The 16,580-nt window shown below is 39.1% G+C and overlaps 1 long non-coding RNA gene across 1 annotated transcript in view; it reads left to right on the top strand.

Moving 5' to 3' along the window:
* The window catches only part of LOC141943077 (uncharacterized), a 50,600-nt gene extending 35,055 nt beyond the window's left edge, over positions 1 to 15,545 (top strand). The window contains exons 2-3 of the long non-coding RNA XR_012628842.1: positions 14,116 to 14,138; positions 15,401 to 15,545. This is a non-coding gene — a long non-coding RNA (uncharacterized LOC141943077). The remainder of the gene's footprint in view (positions 1 to 14,115; positions 14,139 to 15,400) is intronic.
* The last annotated feature ends 1,035 nt before the right edge of the window (positions 15,546 to 16,580 follow it).

Here is a 16,580-nt window from a genome sequence, read left to right as displayed (position 1 = left end):
TGATCGTCATTTGAAAATGCCTCCCAAAATAATTTTCCAAAATATGAAGCACTTAGCATTGATAGCTAAAGTGTTAAAGTTTTCTTCTTCATACTCTAGGTCCTCAGACAGCATCCCTCCCCCGGCCAGAGAAACAAAATGGGACAACATCAAGAAAAGTAATGTAAAATATTAGTATATGTGAGGTTAAAATTAAGCCCTTCTGTTTACCTGAGAAATTACTGAGCTTTCTTGCACACAGACGATGAAATAATTTTTGTGAATCGTTATGTATGATACAGTGGTGAAGCTTTATTTAAGTAGAATTTGTGAGCACCGACAGGGAAAGAAAAGTGTTTATGAACAGGAAACACTCGAGTTCATTGTTATGTAGTATTTTGAAACAAATACCTGGTTAATCACAGTTGACAAAGACCATCAAAAGTATCCAGAAGGCTGAAGTGAAAATATTTAACATTAATCAGTAATCACTGTCGTGATAATTAAACATGATTCTGTCTTCCAGTGACAGTTAAATGGATATGTGGCAAAAGCTATCCATGATTTTCTTTGTATTATCTTCTCTATGCCTCTTTAGGATAGCTCATATGAATGAAGAATTTGCTTTTCTTAACTAAATATGATTTCAAATGAAAAGTGCAAGCTGCTGTGGGCTTGTCAGTCAGTTACTGTCAGATTTCTTTGGGAAGTTCAAGTATGAAGCACATGAAGCTGCTAGTAAAGACCAAATCTGGGTAATTGGTTTGGGTAAACCAGCAGAGTTCATTTGACTTCAGTTAAAAATCTTTCTGACTAGGTCTGATTCTCAGCAATGCCCTTGTATTTACATATTTAAAAACTGGGAGTTGCAGAATCCTACCTTATCATGAGAGTAGCATTTTTTCCCTGTTAAATGCAAAGCAGTGGGGAATTAGGTCCCAGCTGCTAGTCAAATTTGGAAAATGGGAACAGCAGTGGGAGACAGCTTTTAAATATATTACAAAGTAAAATAACTATAATGCACTCTTATTTTTCATCACCTTCCTTGTATGTGTGAATAGTCACACTGAGGCACAACTATATTTAATCCTTGTTTAAGTCAGCTTCTGTCAACATAAGCTGTAGGACAGGGCCAAGACAGTAAAACCTCACCCAGGAGCGGAAGCGATTGTAGCATGAATTACATCAACTCCCCGCCTTTCGGGGCACAAAACCAAGACCAGTGCTGCAGTGCCTGGGAGCTGACCAGAGCCAGGGCTTGGGCAACCAAGGAGGGCATTTTCCAGTGGTCTTTCAGTTCATAAGATGATGCCCTCTCCCAGTAGAAAATCAGGTAACAAAGCAACCTCTCACTCTTGTGAGGGCAAAACCCTGCGAAGGACCAAGAGCACTGTTGACAGAAGGAAGTATGACTCATATTTTGGCTTCAGTAAACTGTAATACCAACAGGGTGGCTCTGGAGTTGTATTACTGCTGTTCCTACCACAGCAAAGACAGTGTCAGGAACTGTCAGTCCACCTAGGTCTTCGTAATATTTTCATCCTTGTACACTGGTAAATGTAACAGAGATGTTATAAACTAAAAGTCAATTAATGACCCAAATCAGTAAATGATAAATTATGTTGATATGGAAGCAGTGTAATAGATTGTCAATCTGATGTACAGTTATTATGAGATATATAATGAATAATTGACTTAAATGTGGCTTTGTTCTTCATGTTCTCCTACATGAAATGGCATTGAAAACAATTACCTGGAGAATGAGAAATTAGCAAAAAGAAAATTTCACAGGTCTGAGAGAGGTATTTGAATTGCTGGTCTGATGCTGCTGCATTTATACAGAGCCTCTCACATATCCTGACTGATGTCATTGTGACATCAAAGTGAAACTTTATACAATGCTATTTTAAATGTTGTAAAGTCCCAAACTAGTAGTGCACTAGCTGAGAATAAAACCTCAGAACATCTAGGACATCCAGTCATTTTTTCCCACAGATTTCCTGTGGAAAAGATACCTTCAGCCCTGATTGTGACTCTCTTTCTAGTTTCCTCTTTTCATAGTGAGGATAATGTTTTCCCTAGCCTACCATGAGTTGGCAAAAATGTTACTCAGTGTATTAACATAGTTTTGAGGACACAGAACAGTGAATGTTATTGTGCTAATATTACTTTGTATCATCTTACTCCCTTATTTTTCAGATTGGTGAGTTTGTTTATTGCAAGACTCTCCCAAAATGGAATGTCTCTGTGCCCTTATGCAATTCCACCATTGTTTCTGTAAAGGTCATTACATTAAAGAGAAGCTGCAGTGATCTTTATGAAGGCAAGAGAACCTGCCTAAAAATGCTAAAAGAGCAGTCAGACACACAGCCTTTGGTAACTCTGTCATCCAGCGAATGAGTTCCTTGACCTCTTGGGATTACTTCACTATATTTTTGCGTTGGACTGAGGCTTGGTTTAAGCCACAAACTAGTTTTGTCAGCATAGTTACTCAAAATGTAGAAAAATTCAGAGAGACATATCCCAGTCAAAGAAGCTTCATAGTGATACACTTCTCTGTAATGGACAAGGATGTCAGTTCTACTCAGCTGCTGCTAAGGCTGCTGACATTGTGGTTGTCTTCCCTGAAAGCAGCCCAACATTTAAAACCACTGAGTGCCTCTAATCCTTGTTTGTATGGCCCTCCAGATGGACCAGGATTCTGCAGGACTGAGTATCTCTGGTCTGCCCTGTGAGGCTGCTGTGAAACCTAGGACCCTGACCCATGGCTTCTGGCTTTTCAGACTATGCCAAGCTCTGGCACAGCTTGATGCTTCCATACCTATGAATCTGGGAGCACTGAGGCCACTTGAAAACCTCCAGGAGTCCAGACATTGATTGGTGCACATCTGTAGAGCCTAAAGTACTTACAAGCAACTATTCTGGGATCAATGAGTGATAATTTTTCAATTTAAATGTTGTTTTGTAAAGAAAATTCTGCCTTGCTCAAGGGATAGTCAGTCAGAATGCCTGAGTTATCCCACGTTGGAGATAGTGTCTAGAATTCAGATATATCTGGAGCTTGTTTGCTTTCCTGACATCCCACATTGACCAGGCATTAAGGGGCAGGAAGATAGATACAAGCAGGCAGGAGTAGGTCTCCTGAATGCCATCTTGTCTGCCACATGTCCTGACAGGTAGACTCTTGGTTACTGTTTGGTCAGCTTGTGTCTACTTTTTAGAGAAGATATGAAGACTGCATCTCTATTCCCACTGCAAGGGATACCAAATTTGGACGTCTTCCAGACAGAACACTAATACTGTTAGACTTCTGGAATTCCAGGATACTGTTTACCACCTCAGAAGAGTAACTGATTCATGCCTCAGTTTGCCTCCAGTACAGGTCGTCTACCTCTAAGATGGCTGCTAACAGGAGTATGGAGGCATACTTCAAGTGGTACAGAGAAGAGCTGTGAGTTTCACCATCTTCAGAGAAGTGTCTGTAGGCAGTAGATGCTCCCCAGTACCTGGATTTGAACTTGGCATGAGACAAGAGCTGTTACTGTTCAGTTGCCTTTAAGAGGCAGAAATGCTGTTGAGCTCCTAGTGACACGCATATCTGCTAAGTTTGGAACAGCTGATTTCAATACAACTAGAAAGCTGAATGGGGACTTCTCCACTTCCGTACAGGGTGTGACACTTCACATAAGGATCTGTGAAGTAAAATACCAGAGGAGTCTGTAGAAGTGTAGAATTGGCCAGAAAGCGTAATTAAAACAGCTTGGCAGAAAAATGCTTCAAAAGAACATTTTTTGTGAACTTACAAATTTCAGTAAATACTCCTCAGTAAAACTGAATAAAATGAAAACTAGTTTTGAGTAAGTTTATTTCAGAATTCTGACATTTCACTTAACATAGGATGCTTTTACTTTAATACTTTCATTGTTTCCTAAACTTTAACTACTAGTAAACATTTTATGTTACTAGTGCCATGTGCCATGATCTGATAAAAGAGCTGTATTTATTTCAAAAATAATGAATTGAGGTTGCTACTTCGCAATGATTGAATTATTTTATCTGCTTTCTAGATCAGAGTATCTACTGTTTGCATCATAATGAAAGTAGTAATGAAAATAGACAGCACTTTGATCTAGAAAAAGTACTTGTTCCAACGAGTAAGAACTTACTGTTCTTACAGATTTTTAAAATGAAGGAGATTCTGTGCTTCTTCAGGAAACTTTTCCTGACTTCCTTTAGAATTAAACTCTAAAATAAATACAATATTTTTCTAGCACAGCATAATGTCAGTGAGACAAAGGTTAAGAAGAATTTTGCACCAGTACAAATGCTGCATTTGCAGCTCATCTCAGCATTTCTGCAGGAGGCAGATAGCAGGGAGATGAAATGCCAGTGTCTTTTCCCGATCAGATGCATGTGACCAAAGTTAAGGCGTCTTGCGCTTTGACAACCTGCCTGCTGTTGTGAGAGACGCAGTGTGCTACACGTCTGACTCGAGCTTTCCTCAGCCCCACGACGGGGTTGTGGAGGGGTGGGCACTGTTTCCTTTGATGAAGGAGCACAACTGACCGCTGTGTTGGGTAAAAAAAGGCTTTCTTCTAAGGCTGCTGCAGAGTGCAGCAGGCCAAGAGTTGCTTGCCTGGTACTACTGGACTCTGAACACAGCCTGGTGCAATATGGGAAAGAGAGCAAGAGGGCTGAACAGCGTAGGAAGGAGAAAGGGAGGATGGGTTTCTGAACCGCCCCAAATTGGGGTAAGAGGCAAATGTCACTGTTGTTTGGATGAAGGAGAAAGTAATTCTTGAAGCATCAGCTAGCTGAAAAGAAAACCAAGTATGATTCTGGGAAAGAGAATAATATTGTGAAGGAGAAACTTAGCTTTAAAGAGGTTCGTGGCTTCTGACAATTATGGCTATCAGAGAATGATGAGGGGATCCTGTGTGAAGCTGAATATGAGACCAGCTAAGCAGAAGAATCACAGAAAGTGCTGATATAGAAGATACATGCAAGATTAAAAGAAAACACTGCCTTTTTTCTGAGTGATTTTTGCCAACTGCTGGGAGTGGCTCCCTATTCCTGCTGGAAAATATTTCAGTATGGTCTCAACTGCTTCATTTTCTTCCAGCAGACTGGATTACTTGAGGGCACATATTTGTCTTGGTATATGATTATGCAATGCATTTTCTAGTGGCTAGAAACTAGAAGTAGTATCAAGATCATATTTAGTAACCAAGGAAAGAGGATGGCAATGTTTATAGGTATATATTTCACCTGCAGAATTACCTCATGCAGAGCAATGTAGAAGATCAAAGATGGCAAAATCTGGAGAGAAGCTTGCACCATTGCTGTCACAGGTCTGTGGTTATGTGGAAGATTTCAGTGTCAGCAACCACCAACTGTCACCACCATCCTCTCCACCATTACACAATACATCTTTTCTTTTGTTCAGAGCAGAGTGAGTAAGGTGCTTTTTGCAGAATTGCGTGTGCTATTTGTAGGTAAAGGACTTCTACAATTTAATCTATTTATAGATAATACAGTTAATGTCATCTTGAAAACAAGGAGAAAAGCAATATAGACAGTAGCAGGTGTGACTAATATATTTAGCAATCGCATTTTCTTCTAATGTGATGTTTATTAAATGTCCTGGTTGCACACAATTACTGACTTTTTTGCCACTGGCTTGTGTGGTCACCTATTCCCTGTTTAATTTTGAAGACTTGTTAATAGTTACTTGTGACTTCCTTCAGGGAGCTTAACCCAGTTTATACAAATGGCCACAGTCCTAACCGTGTTTAGTTGGGGCTTTTAGATTGTTCCACCTCCATTTCCTGCACAGCTGTGCGTGCTTCTTTCTGCAGACGAAAGATCTCTACAGTCCTATCTATTTATTGATTACAAGATTCACACTGCTTGGGAACAGGAAGAAAACCAGCAGAGTCAGTGGCAGGTGGAGCACTTTTGTCCAATTACGGTTGAAAAGTCTTTGTCATTAGTCCACCACATCTCTCTTTCTCTTAGAGCAGTCTGACTGACCTGCCAGTATAGCTTCCTTGGAAAGTTACCCCATCCAAGCGGCACACTGAACAAGATTGTCAAGACTGCATCCAGCACTGTGTGTTTCTCTGAGCTATCTAACTGCTGGTACATACCTTTTTTTTCTATGTTAAACAGCTGTCTCCAATATGTATGAAATCCAGACCTGCAGATTCATTACTAGAATTGACCATGAGACCCATGACAGAAAGCACAAGCAGTTATTTCAGCAAACTGATCTCCTTCAGATGGCCCTTTCTAAGCAAGGGACTGTACGCTTGGTCATTATTTCTGTTTTGTCATATACCAGAAACTTGCTATAAAACCCTTGTCCCAAAGCTCATCTATATATAATACTATACACATAAATAATATAAGGAAAATATTTATATCTAGAAGCATATATCTTACAGGTACCTGAAATGTGAGATAATAACGGTAGGCACTAGATGGTACTAGTAAAGATAAGCTTACAGTTACATAGTACTCACGGTTAAGGGTTGAATATTTTTTCTATACTTTCCATTTTGTGCTTACATCCTAAAAACAGATAAAGAAGGCCATTTTTTCTTGTAATAGAAATATTTCTTTCTCAACTACAACATGTGGCATGATAAGATGACATTTAAACTTGGTCTCCATCAGAAAGCTACTGAAAGAACAGTTAAGACAACAGCAAGGAGAGATTGTGTTAAAAGCAGCTAACTTCTTTCTGATAAGTAAGGAGGAGAGGAGCTCCTGCCAGCTTGTCACTACAAGAAACAAACCCTATGATCTTAAACAGTTTTCAACATCTGTGTTTCAGCAGTGGCCAGCAGGGAAGCATGTCTGGTTTTTATCGTCCTCATGCAGGCTGCTGTAACGTCACTGTGGCTAACCTCTGGTTGTGTCAAGGACAGGACAGAGAACTATGGCAGCGAAAAGTCAAGCAACAGCATACTATAAATAGGGAGACGGAGGACAAATTAGCTGAAGAAAGCTTTTGGAAGAAAAGTAACTCTTTTGTGTGGCCTTTTTGCATGTTCAGAAAGTTTGTTTTCTAGTGAAGCTGTGTCCAAACAAAGAAGCATTATTTTTCTCCTCCACGCTGTTTCCAAGAAAAGACCCACAGACATTTTCTGGCCTATGTATACATTAAAATTATTGGCATTGCCTCTCAGAGTATAGAAGCCTCTTCCCCATTCACAGATGGTGAAATGGAAGTGCGGTAAGGTGTAGGTTGAAATTTTCAAAACTTTTCTTGGATTGAGGAACAAATATTCACTGACTAAACACCAGTGACGAATGTTTGCAGCTTATTGACTCAGTTTGTAGTTGCGTCTGTTCTGCACTTTTGCTGATATCACCCAGAGTTAGGCAGAGGGTCTTTTTCCCTTTACATGAACTTCATTTCAGAAGAGTCAAGTTATGGCAGAAAGATTTTATGGCCATTATCAAATCAGTGATATGTGTGGGAGGATGATGCACAAATTGCCAAGTGCAAAAACCTTTTAGTGATTCAACAAGACTAGGAAACCTATGATCCTGCAAGCAGCAAATTTATGTGGCATGCAAAGTTGGCCAAATCTTAGAAATACAGATATGTTTTATTCAGACTGGGAAAGACACCATTTTCTGATGTTTCCTGTAAGCTGGAATATCTGTTGAAAAGATAGTCTGCAAATACCAACACATGGGGTTTCTGAAATGAAGTATGATCCCTGGCAGCTGCTGGCTGAAATTGGTATGGTGCTCACCAGGCTCAGTGCTGCCCACCTCCTGAACAGCAGCTGTGACTTTCACGATCGTCTTAATTTTGTTCAGTGTCTGCTCCCTTCACCAGGTCTGGATCGCTGGGACGGGTCTGCTCTCTGGGTTGCCCTATGGTTTCAGAGTTTCTAGGCCTCCGAGCCAGCTGGCTCCCTTGCTTGCAGGGGCTGGATGCCTAGCAGTCCCCTGGAATCCCGCCCCATGATTTATCAAAGATGCTGATCCCTTGATGATGCCCGCCTGCTCTGATGAAGCCATGTCTTGTTGGAGAGGTCACAATGAGTTTTGACTGGTACAATGATTAATTGATGCTCCTAGAGACACTGATGCACAGACACATCATTATCTTTAGTTCCCTTGCTGTATAATTACCAGACATAATTCAATATTTCTCTCATGAACAAAGCATTTACCAGTTATGCTCCACCTGCCCCTTTGGCAGCGTCCACAACATGGAATAGCTGAGCAGGCCTGCCAGCCCCTTCCAGCCTTCCTCCTCAAGCCCTGGCACACAGTTGTAAGGCAGAAAGCGATCTGATGCCCATTACTCAATTTTCTTCACACAGTTCATCCTTATGTCAGCTTATCCTGTCCCCACATCCACATCTCTGTCCTTGGCTGCCTGTGCCCACTGCCTTCTGTCCCTTCAGTCAGATGGCACTACTGTATTTCCCACCGCTGCATATGCTCACTTTTCTTCTCATCTCATTATCTCCTCCTTCAGTTTACTGAGCTCTCTCCTGCCTTCAAACCTCTTTTTCTGTATTGCTTGTCATTGGGGAGCCACAGCTTCCTCTTCTCCTTCCTTCTCAGAACCTGCCAGCCACAGCCTTTTCTCATTCTATCTCTTCGTCTCCTGCTTTTTGATAAATTGCTCTCTTCTGCCTTCTTCCCAGTTCTCTATTAAATGCTGTCTCAATACATCTTACCTCCTCTTTCACCATTTGTCCTGCAGCCATGACAAAGTCAGCTTTCTCTTTGTCTTGCATCATTCGTCTCCTTTCCACTCAATAACCACAGCTCTTCTTCCTCTGGGATTTGTTCCACCCAATTTGTCTTATTTCTTAAGGCTTATTTGATTCAGCTATGCATATGTTTATGTAAGCATCTAAATTTAATGACCCATTTTTGAACCCATTGGTAAGCTGAAACCTCAAAGATAACAGAGTGAACGTCTTAAAAATACCAACTTCCTGCAGTTTTCATGAAGATTGATGATTGGGTAAAGAAGAAAGATCTGCACTTGCCTTTACTGCTGGAAAGGCTGCAGCATGTGCTCCCTCCAGCAAATGCACGATTATTGCTATTAATGCTCAACACCAGGAAAGACTTTGGTCAGAGTTCACATTTTCCTGGATGACAGAAAATGAAATCACACGACACAAATTTGCAAGAAACCAGACATCAGGAATTCTGTTGCTCACAGAGCTACTAATTTTGTTAATTTTTCACTCTTTCCTGTGACCTAATATTTGGCATTTCATTATTTAACTTTGAGGTCTTTTTTTTTTTTTTTCTTTTTCTTTTCAAATTTACTTTTATCTTGGTTGACTTCCTTAATCAAAATGTTTCACATAAATTTTTAGTCACCTAGGTTTCTGGTTTGACCTCCATTTGTGGACCCATTCTTTCTGCATCTTGATTTCATCTTCTTTAAGGTATCACTATTCATGTCTCCAAGTTCTCCTTTATACAATGTCTTCTCCCTTAATGTTTCTCCATTTTCTCTTGTTTTCTACCTGAGCACTCTTCTCATGAATGTTAGTTCTTTAGTTTTGTAGCTGTTGCTGATTGCCATAGTCCCTGAGCACTCTCCTTATAATCTGGCCCTCTGTAATTAAGAAAATTGCCTTTTAAATGCAGAACTAAAAAAAAAAAAAAGAATAAAGACTTGATTTTTCTAGAAGGGAAGAATATAGTATATTTCTGAAACTTCATAAAATTAATTCATAGCCACAGTGAAAATTCAGCTGCCCTTTTATCAGCCTTGATAAATTTTCATATAAATGTTCACATTTCTGTCACGTACACAAGAAATATTTCTCTTGTTACAGGTTGAGATACAAATTTATTTCTGAGCCATGTAAAGTTATTCTGCACTAGAGTTCATGCAATGAAAAGGCTGTATGACTTACAAGTCATACAAACATTATTTTGCTTATTTTATTCTCAATGACCTTTCATTAGTAGCTAATATTTAAAAAAAAAATAGTGGGCAATGACGTTGGGACCTTCCAAGGAGAAGAATATCAACACTTGGCATGGAAATACTTCTAGTAAAAAATAACAAGAACAGAAATGAAAAAGAAAGCAGGATAAATTGTTCTTTCTCCCTGGACTTTCAGCCAAATTGTTTCAGAAATACCAACAATGAATTAAAGTCAGCATTTGAGAAGATGCTAAATCACATACTTGCAGAGAGAATTTCTTACATCCCTAAATAAAAATACAACTGATGCAAGAAATCAAGGATAGAAGTCTTTTATAATTGAGTGATAGATAATGAGAGGCAGCAGAGAAGAAAAGTGCTCTCTAGTGGTCCTAATTATGAGGGATGCTCCTCATTTTCAATCCAGGACCATATAGAGCCATCTCTGCAGCAGAATTTTCAATCGCTGTATTTCATAAATCCCAGAGACCACACATAGCTGCCTGCATAGGAGTGAAATTCAGATTCTGTACTAAGTGAGAATTTGATTTTGCCCTGAGCAATTTCTGCAGAAAATTTTGTCAGTAATTTTCAGCCTGTGAAGTATTACAGGTATAGCACTACAACAGACAGCTCCATCTCCACAACCAGTAACAGCTCCTGGGTGTCAGTAGGTACAGCTCCCAGTTTCAGATCTAAATCACGCAAAAGGAAACCAAGCAAACAGAAGTAAGGAAATTGCAGCTTACCTGTGTACTATCAGATCTGATCATGACTCTTACACTAACATGAGATAAATGGGCACATCATACTTGACAGGCAATAACCTCAGTTCTGACCAACAGGTGGAAAGTTTTGAAATATTATTTTTGTTATCTGGATTTTAATCTTTATGTCATGCCTAGGCTAGAAGAAGAAAGATTCTCAAAAAATGTTATTTAACATACAGGTCAAAACCTATTGTACAGATAGCAGTTTATGCTTTAAATTTGTAATAGCTGGCTGCCTTGTAGTGTACCACTGTTCATGTAATTGCCATCAAACTTCAGTGTTTTGGTCAAATAGTTATTTGATGTTAAGTCACAATCTGATTCTTATGTATTGCTTGTAGGGAATTATGAAATTATCAGTCTATGATAAAACAGCTCATGGAAGTGGATGGCAGTTGAGGCTAATAGTAATGGTTATATAATTGCAGTGAAGTCTAGAGAGCTTCATCAGGTCACTATTTTCCTAGGGACTGTGCAGACCAGTAGTTAAAAAGTGCCTACTTCAGTTACAAGAAACATTAACTATATGAAACATGCAGGAGAAAGGGAAAGCAATTATGGGTACATTTAAACACAGGGTTTTTTTTAAAAAAAAAAAAGAAAAAAATTCTACCTATTTTGTCAGTGAGAATCTTCCAAATACGAACATTTCAAGTGAAGTCCACCAGACATTGCAGACAGCCTGAATCACTGGGAGAAAAGTGTAAATTACTTCACATCATCTCAATAGCATTGATTTTGTACCTCAATTATCACAATGTCCATTCTTTCCTCTGGACCATTTTAGTGAAAACACTTTAGAAGCACACTTGCCCTATTACCTTATATTCTTAGGTCTCCCCAAAACCTCCCTTGTCCCTGGATTGAATGCCAAACCTTCCCTCACTTAATTTATGCTACTTTTCCTCAGTTGTCTGTTTGTTGTTGATTCCAATTTGCTAACATTTCTTTTTAAATATGTGGGATTTTATTCAATAAAAATCTCCAGGTAATCAAGTGAAATGCAACCACTTAGGTGGAATATTTTCACCCAGATCTTCAGTAGCAGAAAATAAAAGCAGTGTAAAACTCCGCCATTATCTCATTAAAATCTGTTTCTGCTTTCAGCTTATAACCTCACTAAATTAACATTAGAGGAACAGACCTTTATGTTAAATTCATTGCAGAGTTGTGCCAGCAGGACTAGTTGCATTTTAGTGGTCCCTCATTGCCTGTTTGCACAAAATTATAGCAAAACCCTGAACAGTAAATTAAAACGGAACACAACCTTTTTATGTTGAACTTACGAGTAGTTGAAAGCTTAAGCTTCTGTAGAACTCCATTATTATTGCATAAAGCATGTTTTCCAGATTTAAAATTCTGAATGATTGATTAATTAAAAACACTTGCAGTAATTAACATGCATGCTAGAAGAAGCCAGAAATTATTTATACAAAATTGCTTATGGTTTATTTTAGTGTACATACAAGAAAACTCGATATACTGACTCTCTTCCAGGACTTCTGACTCACTGAAGTAACAGTGTCTGGGTACCTGATTTTAAATTATTCCCTGCAATAGCTTTTTCTCTTATAGGCAGCTCTGCCTCTTCAAGTAGAGTTCTGCCTTGTGCGTCTTTCATCTCTCCTATTTGTGACCCAGCAGTTTGTGACCGTGTTCTTCTCTTGCTTACTACCTCTATCTTTTTTTTGGCAATGAGCCCTTGTTTGTCTTCTTCATGCATATTAATGTAGTCATATAACATAATACAATAAGACACTGTAGGAAACATAGTCTCTGACTAATAACTATTGCTACAAACTACAGTGAAATGCAGGTTGTTGCAAGTTGTTGCCAAATGTGGTGAATTCAACAGTATTTAAGCCACAGTGTTTTGCCCTCATGTCCTTGCATGCCATGTACCTCTTTCACAACGGTTTTCTGGGCCATAATCCTGCAAAGGGCCATAATAAGATGAAGTGTCCATACATAATTTAGGACTACAAATTGCTAAAAGGATATATAAAAAAATCAGTTTTATAGCACTGCATCCCTGTCAGCTCCTGTTTTACCTGACAGTCCGAGCAAGAACAAGGGTCACCCAAGCCCATTTAAATAGTAAAGGTACAGTGCTGGTTTTGCACAGAGTCTTTTAACAAAATCTGCTCTGTAAAACTGATTTTATTTGACAGCTAACCTGCAAACGGTCACTGACTGGAAGGTAAATGTCTGAAATGGCTTTAATTTTTTTATAATTAGAAATAAGATGATGGTTCATATCAGCTCGTACCAGAAGGGCAAAAATTTCAATTCACAGTTTGTTTTGTTCTTGCTTGTGTCTGGACTGTTCAGGAACATACGACTGTATGGGGACCAAGCAGACCACTGAATCTGCTTCAGTATCATCACAACACCTCTTTGTGTAATCTCCCTTTCGAGCTGATCAGTTGATTTTGATGAAACCTGCAAGACACTCCGTAGAGTCTGTGGGAGATCTGTTTATTCAGAGTGTGTGTGTGTGTCTGAGCACACATGCTGAACAGAAATTGTCCATCTCATAAAACTGGCAGAAGGCAGATCCCGAGTCTGCAGCTCCCCTGAAAATTCACCCAGAGTTGCAGAGGCAAGTTCACCCGCAAAGACTAACTTCGTGGATCTGCTCTTTCTACCTATTCCTAGTGATGTAAATTCAGTGTGGTGCTGTTGCTAGATGTTCTCGTTATTCTCGTTCCTCAGATTACTAACCAAGGAACCACTATGTTTGTGCATGGATTTGCTACTTGTAGAAGAACAGTCTGTGGAAGACAAGCTCAATGACTTTTAAAGACATGTGCATTCCAGTTAAACCAGCATAGCCCCCTGAACTCTACAATTAGTAATTGCATACATATTTCAAAGAAGAATGTTTCTTCTTTACGTGCAGAATTTCCTCTTAAAATTACCTCTGCCCAGTACCTCATATTGGGAACTACAATCTTTTCTGTGCGTGAAGATGGAAAGACTTTATGTGACTAAAGATGATTTTTAGGCAATAGAGATAAGGTCTTCAGCAGTTGGAAAGGAGAGATCATGATGTTTCTAGCAGTGTCTGTCATTTACTTATAACTTTAGAAAAGTCTAAGTTGTCAGGTATAAGACACTGTGACAGTTTTTTCCTGTGTGTGGAAATAGACCATAATAGTTATTGCAAGCTGGCTAGCACGCTTTAAATTTATATCCTGCTTTATTGTGCACTGATTACCCCTTGTGGACAAGCCCATTAGTCTCCGTTAGTGTGTTTATGCTTTCCTCAGAACACCCTGCAGCGGGACTTGTGATGATGGAGTCATCTCCCCTTACAAGTGAAGCAATTTGAAAAATCAGTCCCAGTGCATTTAGAAAAACCAAACCAACCCAAAGCTTCCCTGGAATAATTACTTATCCCTCCTCACTCTTTTCTCCTGGCAATGCATGAAGATGATTTTATACCACACCACCATGTAAGTTTCTGTCAATGTTTGCTAAATTGCGTAACTCGGTCATGAGTAATGTAACCAAGATAAACTCAGGGTGATGACACATTTTAATACTGAACTGTTATGTATTCTGTGTATCATATAAAGTATGATTAACTCTTTGAGGTTACGTAGAAATCAGTTAACCAGACTGTAAAGATGTGGGACTACTAGGGTAAGGTATTGCTGGTATTTCAAATTGGCAATTGAAGGTAATTTATTTGAATAAAAAATCTGTATTTCCAAGTTTTGCCATGCTGTGATTGTGAGGGCTGATTTAGCAACAAACTGAAAAGCAGGTTTCTTTGGTAGTGTGCTGCTCTAGAATAGGCAGGGAGAGAGGGTTAAGCTTAATGTTACACAGAGTGGAAGAGGTAAGGCTTCATTTACTCTGAAATGCATCACTGATGTTTTTCTTTCACCTAAGAATCTGTATTGGGTGTGCGGGGTCAGATGAAAGACCCAGCTTTCCCAGTGTTCCATGTCCAGTCCTGGCCACACAGCAATGCCTAGGGAAGAATAAGAACAAGGCGAACAGAAATGATACTTCCCCCTAATACATTCCTGTGCTCTACCTGTTTCTAGCTCTGGCACTCCTGTCAGGATGTGGTTTTGAGGTGTTTAGTAACCCTTAGAAGACCTCTCCTTGAGCTCACATAAGCTTTATCTACAGTGTCTTTGTGGCAAGAAGTTGCAGAGGTCTAGCACCTGTCACATGAAAAAACACCTTTTCTGTTTGCTTTGAACCTGGACGCTGCCAGCTTCTTCTCTAAGACTTCTCTAGACCTAAGACTCCTAGCTAACTTACTTAAATCATTCTCTGAATGGAAATCTTTCCTTTCACCTTTCACCATTACTGCTAAATTAGACCCTTTTGCCCTTTGATAATAGAAATTATTTAGTAGCTTTTTGAACAGTTAATCCCATAATTTCTATTGCATGGAAACATTTAATTCCTGCTATATTCCTGTACATCTGTCTGTCAGATTCTGAACTGGTGCAAATCTGTAAATTTGCTGATTTCAAAGAAGCTCTATCTGTTTAGACCAAATGAAGCTGTGATCCAGGGTTTGTCTTTCTGTTTATTGACAGTGATGTAAATTTAATAGGTATTTTACAACCTTTGTAGCCTACCTTAAAAATAATCAATGATTTAAATGTTCAGAATAATCTCTCTACAGAATTAAATGGTAAAGAGAAGTTTGTAAAACAAAGTAGAACTGTTGTTTTTTCCTTTTTGAATTTAGGCCTACTTCACAACTGAATATGGTCCAGTATTACTGCTTTGGAGAGAATTGGGATTATAAAACCAGTATATGCCTTAGAAGTGCCTTATATAGATTGTTCCGTGGATAGTATGAGAATGCTGAATATTTCAATAGTGAATGCTTCAATGCGAGTATGACAGCAATGGCTACGGTGGACAAGTAACCTCTGTAAGTGAAAAGTCCTTTAAATTGTTCATATCTAGGAGGAACATTCAGTAGCATTCAAAGTAAATGTGAACTTTTATGAACTGAAACAAAGAAAGACTGCAAAATAAGCAAAGTGAAGCTAACTAACTGCTTTATACAAGGAGTCGGTGGAAGAAACAGGAAAAGGTGTAGGTGCAGCCTGCCTTTTTAACTAGGGTGTTAAAAATCAACATGCAAATTGTTTATGCAGAAGTCAGAACCAAACCAAGCAAACTACCTCAGAGCTGGGCAGCATTCCACCCACGAAAGACTTGTTACATCATGCCTTAAAACTGCCAGCCAGAGCTTCAGGGAATATTAGCATTGTAATGTTGCAATAATCCAAGCACCAGCTAACGAACTGACACATGGAGCAAGTAGCTGGGCTTACTTTGCTTTGTAGACGTGGTCACACTCTTATGGCATGCGTTCAGTATACAAATATTAGCTCTGATCTGCACATGTGCACTTTTTCAATAGTTTGATGAGTCATCTGAGGCAATCTTGCAATAAAGAGTTTGCTTACAAATCCCAAGCAAGATAGCAGTTAACAGGAAGCAAGTCACATAGCTGACTTTTACACTCAAACCTGCCACATGACAAACTATATTTCATATTTAAGATATTAAACAAGTCTGTCACTCCTGGTTGTCCCTTGAGTCAAATTTTGTGCCTTTATGATAGGGGGTTTTAGCTTCTTTTAGGCCTAGTAAACCTGGGGCAGAAGGTGGCAGCCTGAAGAATTTGCTGACATCCTGTAGTTTCCTCTCCTTCAGAGATTGAGAGGTCCAGTTTCAACCAGCTGGTTTTGTTAAAGCAATGAAATTAAAGGTTGATCAGGGATATAGACTCTCATACTTCACTAATTAAATGCCTTGAATTACTGACAATTGAACAGAGACACTTGTTGTGGGAGGCTGGTTATTTGGTAACTGCTAGTTACAGACCCTTCTTAGGCTTATCTATATATTAT

This window comes from Strix uralensis, chromosome 4 (assembly GCF_047716275.1).
Source record: "Strix uralensis isolate ZFMK-TIS-50842 chromosome 4, bStrUra1, whole genome shotgun sequence".
In the NCBI taxonomy this organism is placed as follows: Eukaryota; Metazoa; Chordata; class Aves; order Strigiformes; family Strigidae; genus Strix; species Strix uralensis.
Note: the sequence above shows the minus strand (reverse complement) of the source record. Positions and strands in the feature narration are given on the sequence as shown.